Genomic DNA, 6,615 nt, shown 5'->3' with positions numbered 1-6,615 from the left:
AGCGCAAAACAGGGTCTCATTCTGTTGCCCAGACAGGAGTGCAGTGGCACGATCTCAGCTCACTGCAAACTCTGCCTCCCAGTTTCAAGCGATTCTTGTGCGTCAGCCTCTCAAGTAGCTGGGACTATAGGCGCCCACCACCATGCCTGGCTAATTTTTGTATTTTTAGTAGAGATGGAGTTTCACCATGTTACCCAGGCTGGTCTCGAGCTCCTGAACTCAGGTGATCCACCCACCTTGGCCTCCCAAAGTGCTGGGATTACAGGTGTGAGCCACTGTGACCAGCCCCTGTTTTTTTCTTTTGTTGACTGTGCTTTTAGTGTCATATCTATGAAATCATTGGCAAAACCAACATTGTGAAGCTTTTCACCCAAATTTTCTAAGATTTTTGTAATTTTAGGTCTGATACTTAGGTCTTTGATCTATCATTTTTTTATTGTGGTGAAATAAACATAACATCATATTTATCATTTTAACCAGCTGTAAAAGTGTAATTCAGCTGTTGCTATCACTTTTTAACTCTTGGGATCTCATCCTTGGGGGAATAAATTATAAAGTTTTGGTTGTCTGTCATCTAAGCAATGATAAAATCAATCCTCTATCAAATGTGAACAGGTTATGCCTTTTAGGATGGTAAGGCCATGACACCTCAGATAAAGCAAAGCAGCCAAGAGCACAGACAGATAGCCCTAAAATCTTCTGCCAAAGCCCCATCTCTCTTCGTTATTTTTATTGTGAGCTGACCACGCAAATTTATTAACCCAATTCTTATGATTATTTTTTGATAGACAACAGTTGCCTTCAGTTGTTAGAATCAAGTAAAAAAACCTTCTCCCGGCAACTTTGAGAGCAAGTTTCTGTCTCACTTACAGATATATCAAACATTTTTGTTTAGCAAGCAGGCATGGAATAGCTTATAGAGCCTACTTAGTAAGCCTGATGACCGTTCTTTGTCCTTTTAGTACTCTGACTACTATGTTGCATGAAAGGTTCTTTTTAGGCAGATGTTATAGTTTTCATAGTTGACATCAGACAACCAGAATTCCTACTGACTTACAGTTGAATGTCATCTCAACAGGTGTGGGCTACAGTCTTCATTCTGTTCTTATCATTTGTTCAGTAAAGGGAGGGAGTGTCTCCAAAATATTTTAACTTGAATACTTTTAATTTCACCAGTGAGAATCCATTTCTTATGTCCTTCATGATATTTACAAGCCATTAGTTTTGAAAAGTCATTTATGACATTAATGAGCAAAGTAGTGTTGATGGAGGTATAAATAGCTAAAGGGGTGGTTGTAGTCCCTCTGGAACACAGTCTTTTTGATATAAAGCTAGCTGACTCTCTCCTGCTCCCCATATAAATGACTGATTAGAATGCTAGCTGCATCTACCATGTGGCTTTAACACACATTTATATACGATATTGTCTATATAAAAAATTATGTATCTGTTATATTACAGACATCATAACAATCTCATAACCATGCTATAAAAAAACCCACTTCTTACTCACAGTTAAACCTTACTTTAATGAGGCTTCCAACTCCTACCATGCCGTGGAAACTGCCCTCACTAATGCCTGCTGTGAGCTCCTCACCTCCAGTTCCTTGGATTCCTAGTTGTCCCCCTCTCCCTGGGGCATTTAACGCTCTTGGTCATCACCTTCTTTTTGATACTTTCACCTCCCACCTCTCTGTTCTTTTTTGCAGGTTCCTCTTCTTTCCTGCTTGTTCAATATCGGTGATCTTGAGAATTTTTATCTCAGTCTTCTAGTTTTCTTAGGTAATCTTCATATTCTCTTTGAATCAGTCTGGCTAAGCCCAAGGCTTCAACTAGTTCTTCCACACTAAAAACTCCCAACACCTCCATCTCCAACCCCTCTCTTAAATCCAGACAAATCCCCAACACTACCATTTGGTGATCTTCCAGGCAAATAATATGTACCATGTACAAAACTGAATTCATCAATACTTATCCCCCCTTACTCACTACATGGCCCATTTCTCTTGCTAGCTTTTCTTTTCCTACTTAATGACACCATGGACTTAGTCCATTTTGTGTTGCTATAAGGGAATATCTGAGGCTGAGGCTGGCTAATTCATAGAGAAAGGAAGTTAATTTAGCTCACGTTTCTGCAGTCTGTACAAGAAGCATCTGCACAACTTCTGGTGAGAACTTTTGTACTGCATCAAAATACAGCAGAGAAAGTCAAAGGAGGAAGTGGGCACATGCAAAGATAGACCAAACCTCAGGGGGCGTCCTGGCTTTATTTATTTATTTATTTATTTATTTATTTATTTATTTATTTATTAGATGGAGGATCGCTTTGTTGCCCTGGCTGGAGTACAGTGGCTTGATCCGGGCTCACTGCAGCCTCTGCCTCCCAAGTTCAAGTGATTCTCCTGCCTTCACCTCCTCAGTAACTGGGGTTACAGGCGCCTGCCACCATGCCCAGCTAATTTTTGTATTCTTAGTAAAGATGGGGTTTCACTATGTTGGCCAGGCTGGTCTTGAACTCCTGACCTCAGGTGATCTGCCCATCTTGGCCTCCCAAAGTGCTGGGATTATAGGCATAAGCCACCGTGCCTGGTGCCACCTCAGCCTCTTAAAGTGCTGGGATTACAGATGTGAGCCATCACATCAGGCCTCCCAACACCATTTATTGAAGAGACTGTCTTTTTCCCTATTAAGTGTTGGCTATTTGTATGTCTTCTTTTAAGAAATGTCTGGTGGGGCTCGGTGGCTCACACCTGTAATCCCAGCACTTTGGGAGGCCGAGGCGGGCAGATCACGAGGTCAAGAGATTGAGACCATCCTGGCCAACGTGGAGAAACCCTGTCTCTACTAAAGATACAAAAATTAGCTGGTCATGGTGGCACGTGCCTGTAATCTCAGCTACTCAGGAAGCTGAGGCAGGAGGATCACTTGAATCCAGGAGGCAGAGGTTGCAGTGAGCCAAGATCATGCCACTGAACTGCAGCCTGGGTGATAGAGCAAGACTGTCAGAAAAAAAAAGAAAAAGAAACGTCTAATTAGATCTTTTACCCATTTTTTAAATGGGATTGATAAATCTTTTTTGTTTTATTTGTTTGTTTTTGCTGCTGTTTGTGTTCCTTGTATATTCTGGATATTAGTTCAATTAAGTCCCACTTGCCTTTTTTTAGTTTGTCCCCTGTGTTTTGAGGGTTTAGCCATAAAATCTTTGCTTAAGCCAATGTCCTGTGGTGTTTTCCCTACACTCTCTTCTAGCAGTTTTATAGTTTAAGGTCTTATGTGTAGGTTTTCAATCCACTTTGAGTTGGCTTTTGTATATAGCGAGACATAGGGGTGTAGTTTCATTCTTCTGCATATGGATATTTGGTTTTCCCAGAATCATTTATCAAAGAGGAAGATGGCTTGAGCTCAATGTATGCTCTTGGTACCTTTGTCAAAAACCATTTGGCTGGCCAGGAGCAGTGGCTTTTGCCTGTAATCCCAGCACTTTGGGGAGGCCATGGTGGGTGGATCACTTGAAGCCAGGAGTTTGAGACCATCCTGGCCAACATGGCGGAACCTTGTCTCTACTAAAAATACAAATATTAGCCGGGCATGGGGGCATGTGCCTGTAGTCCCAGTGACTTGGGAGGCTGAGGCAGGAGAATCACTTGAACCTGTGAGGTGGAGGTTGCAGTGAGCTGAGATCACACCACTGCACTCCAGCCTGGGTGACAGAGCAAGACTTCGTCTCAAAAAAAAAAGAAAAAAAAAATCATGGCTGGCCATGGTGGCTCACGCCTGTAATCCCAGAACTTTGGGAGGCCAAGGCAAGTGGATCACGAGGTCAAGATTTGAGATCAGTCTGGTCAGCATGGAGAAACCCTGTCTCTACTAAAAATACAAAAATTAGCCAGGTGTGGTGGCGCACACCTGTTATCCCAGCTACTTGAGAGGCTGAGGAGGAAAATCGCTTGACCCCAGGAGCCAGAGGTTGCAGTGAGCCAAGATCATGCCACTGCACTCCAGCCTGGGCCACAGAATGAGACTCTGTCATTCTGTTTGGCTATGAATACATAGATTTATTTCTGGGTCTTCTATTCTGTTCCATTGGTCAATGTGTGTTTTTTTTTTGTTTGTTTGGTTTTTTTTTTGTTTTTTGTTTTGCCAGAGTCTCGTTCTGTCACCCAGGCTGGAGTACAGTGGCAGGATCTCAGCTCACCACAACTTCCACCTCCCCAGTTCAAGTGATTCTCCTGCCTCAGCCTCTTGAGTAGCTGGGACTACAGGTATACACCACAATGCCTGGCTAATTTTTGTATTTTTAGTAGAGACGAGGTTTTGCCATGTTGTCCAGCCTGGTCTTGAACTCCTGACCTCAAGTGATCCTCCCACCTTGGCCTCCCAAAGTGCTGGGATTACACGCATGAGCCACCGTGCAGGCCAATTTGTCTATTTTTATACCAATACCATATTGCTTGGGTTATTATAGCCATGTAATATATTTTGAAGTCAGGTAGTATGATGCAAAACTTTGTTCTTTGTTCTTGTTGCTCAGGATTGCTTTGGCTCTCAGGCTTTTTTTTTGTGATTTCATGAGTTTCTGTATTGTTTTTTCTATTTCTGTGAAAAAATATCATTGCAATTTTGATAGAGACTGCATTGAATCTGTAGATTTCTTTGGGTAGTATGTTCATTTTAACAATACTAATTCTTCTAATCCGTAAGAATTTATTTGTGTCATCTTCAATTTCTTTCATCAATATTTTATAGTTTTCAGTGTACAAATCTTTCACCTCCTTTGTTAAATTTATTCCTAAGTATTGTATTGTAAAGATCAATGCATAGGGGTAGAGTAAGGTGAGTAGACACCCCGTTTTAGGTCATTGCAGCTATTGTGAATGAGATTTTATTTTTCTTCAAATATTTCATTGTTAGCGTATACAAATGCTACTGATTTTTGTATGTTAACTTTGTACCTTGCAACTTCAGTTAATTTGTTTCTTAAGTTATGGCACAATTTTGACATATCAAATATTTTAACCTGAAGTATCTGAGAAATGGCAGGTGCAAGAAGGGCTCTTTGACCTTCTCCTGAGGCAAGTCATAAGACTCTCATGTGAGAGGTGCCCTTCCTCTTTGTGGAGAAAAGGAACAACCTTACTTTTGAAAATACAGGGACACCAACAGGAATGTAAACAAGCCTGGCTAATTTCCCCCAGTTTACTACACTTAGCTCATACCTCCTTCGTCCTATCACATTTTTCTATGACTCCTCTCTTCATCAAACCTTGTATAAAACACTCAGGTTTAACTATTTTTTCAGGTCTTCATAAACTTATGAAGGTTTCTATGTCGTCTAAAACGTATGTTAAATAAATCTGTATACTTTTCTTTAGTTACAGAGTTTCAGCTGAGAACCAAAGGGTAGAAGCAAATTATTTTTCCCTCCCCTACAATATTCCACCCTAAAGGAGAAGGAGCAGAACACCCTATCTTAGTTTCTTTGTGCTCCTATAAAAAGTAGCACATTCTGCTGGGCTTGGCGACTCATGCCTGTAATCCCAGCACTTTGAGAAGCCAAGGAAGGAATATTACTTGAGGCCAGGAATTCAAGACCAGCCTGGGCAACATAGTGAGACCCTGTCTTTACGAAAAATACAAAAATTGTCTGGGCATGGTGGTACTTACCTGTAGTCCCAGCTACTACTTGGGATGCTGAGTGGGAAAGGTCGTTTGAGCCCGTGAGGTTTAGACTGCAGTGAGCTGTAATGGCACCACTGTACTCCAGCCTGGGTGACAGAGTGAGATCCTGCCTCAAAACAAACAAACAGACACCCTAGCAGAAGTGGCAAAAAAAAAAAAAAAAAAAAAAAAGAAAGAAAGAAAGAAAAGAAAAGAAGAGAAAATAAAAGAAATAGCAGAGACTGGGTAATTTACAAGGAAGAGAAATTTAGCCTGGGCAACATGGTGAAACCCCATCCCTACAAAACACACAAAGATTAGCAGGGCATGGTGATGCATGCCGATGGTCCTAGCTACTCAGGAGGCTGAGGTGGGAAGATCACCTGAGACCAGGAGGTTGAGGCTGCAGTGCCGTGCTTGTGCCACTACATTATAGCCTGGGTGACAGAGCAAGATCTTGTCTCAATAAATAAATAAAAATAATAACAAATAACAAACTTATTTCTCACAGTTCTGGAGGCTGCGAAAAACATCAGACAAATCCCAATACAAGAGCATGCTACAAGATACCTGATCAGTTTTCCTCAAAATTGTCAAGGACGGCCAGGCGCTGTGGCCCACACCTGTAATCCCACACTTCGGGAGGTAAGGGTGGGTGGATCGCTTGAGCGCAGGAGTTTAAGATCAGCCTGACCAATATGGTGAAACCCCGTCTCTACTAAAAATACAAAAATTAGCCAGGCGTGTTGGTGGGCGCCTGTAGTCCCAGCTACTCGGGAGGCTAAGGCAGGAGAATCTCTTGAACCTGGGAAGCAGAGGTTGCAGTCAGCCGAGATGGTGATGGTGCCACTGCACTCCAGCCTGGGCAACAGAGCGAGATTCTGTCAAAAAAAAAAAAAAAAAAAGTCAAGGTCATCAAAAATAAGCTTAAGATATTAAAAAATAAATTTAAGAAAT

This window comes from Pan paniscus, chromosome 14 (assembly GCF_029289425.2).
Source record: "Pan paniscus chromosome 14, NHGRI_mPanPan1-v2.0_pri, whole genome shotgun sequence".
Lineage (NCBI taxonomy): Eukaryota > Metazoa > Chordata > Mammalia > Primates > Hominidae > Pan > Pan paniscus.
Note: the sequence above shows the minus strand (reverse complement) of the source record.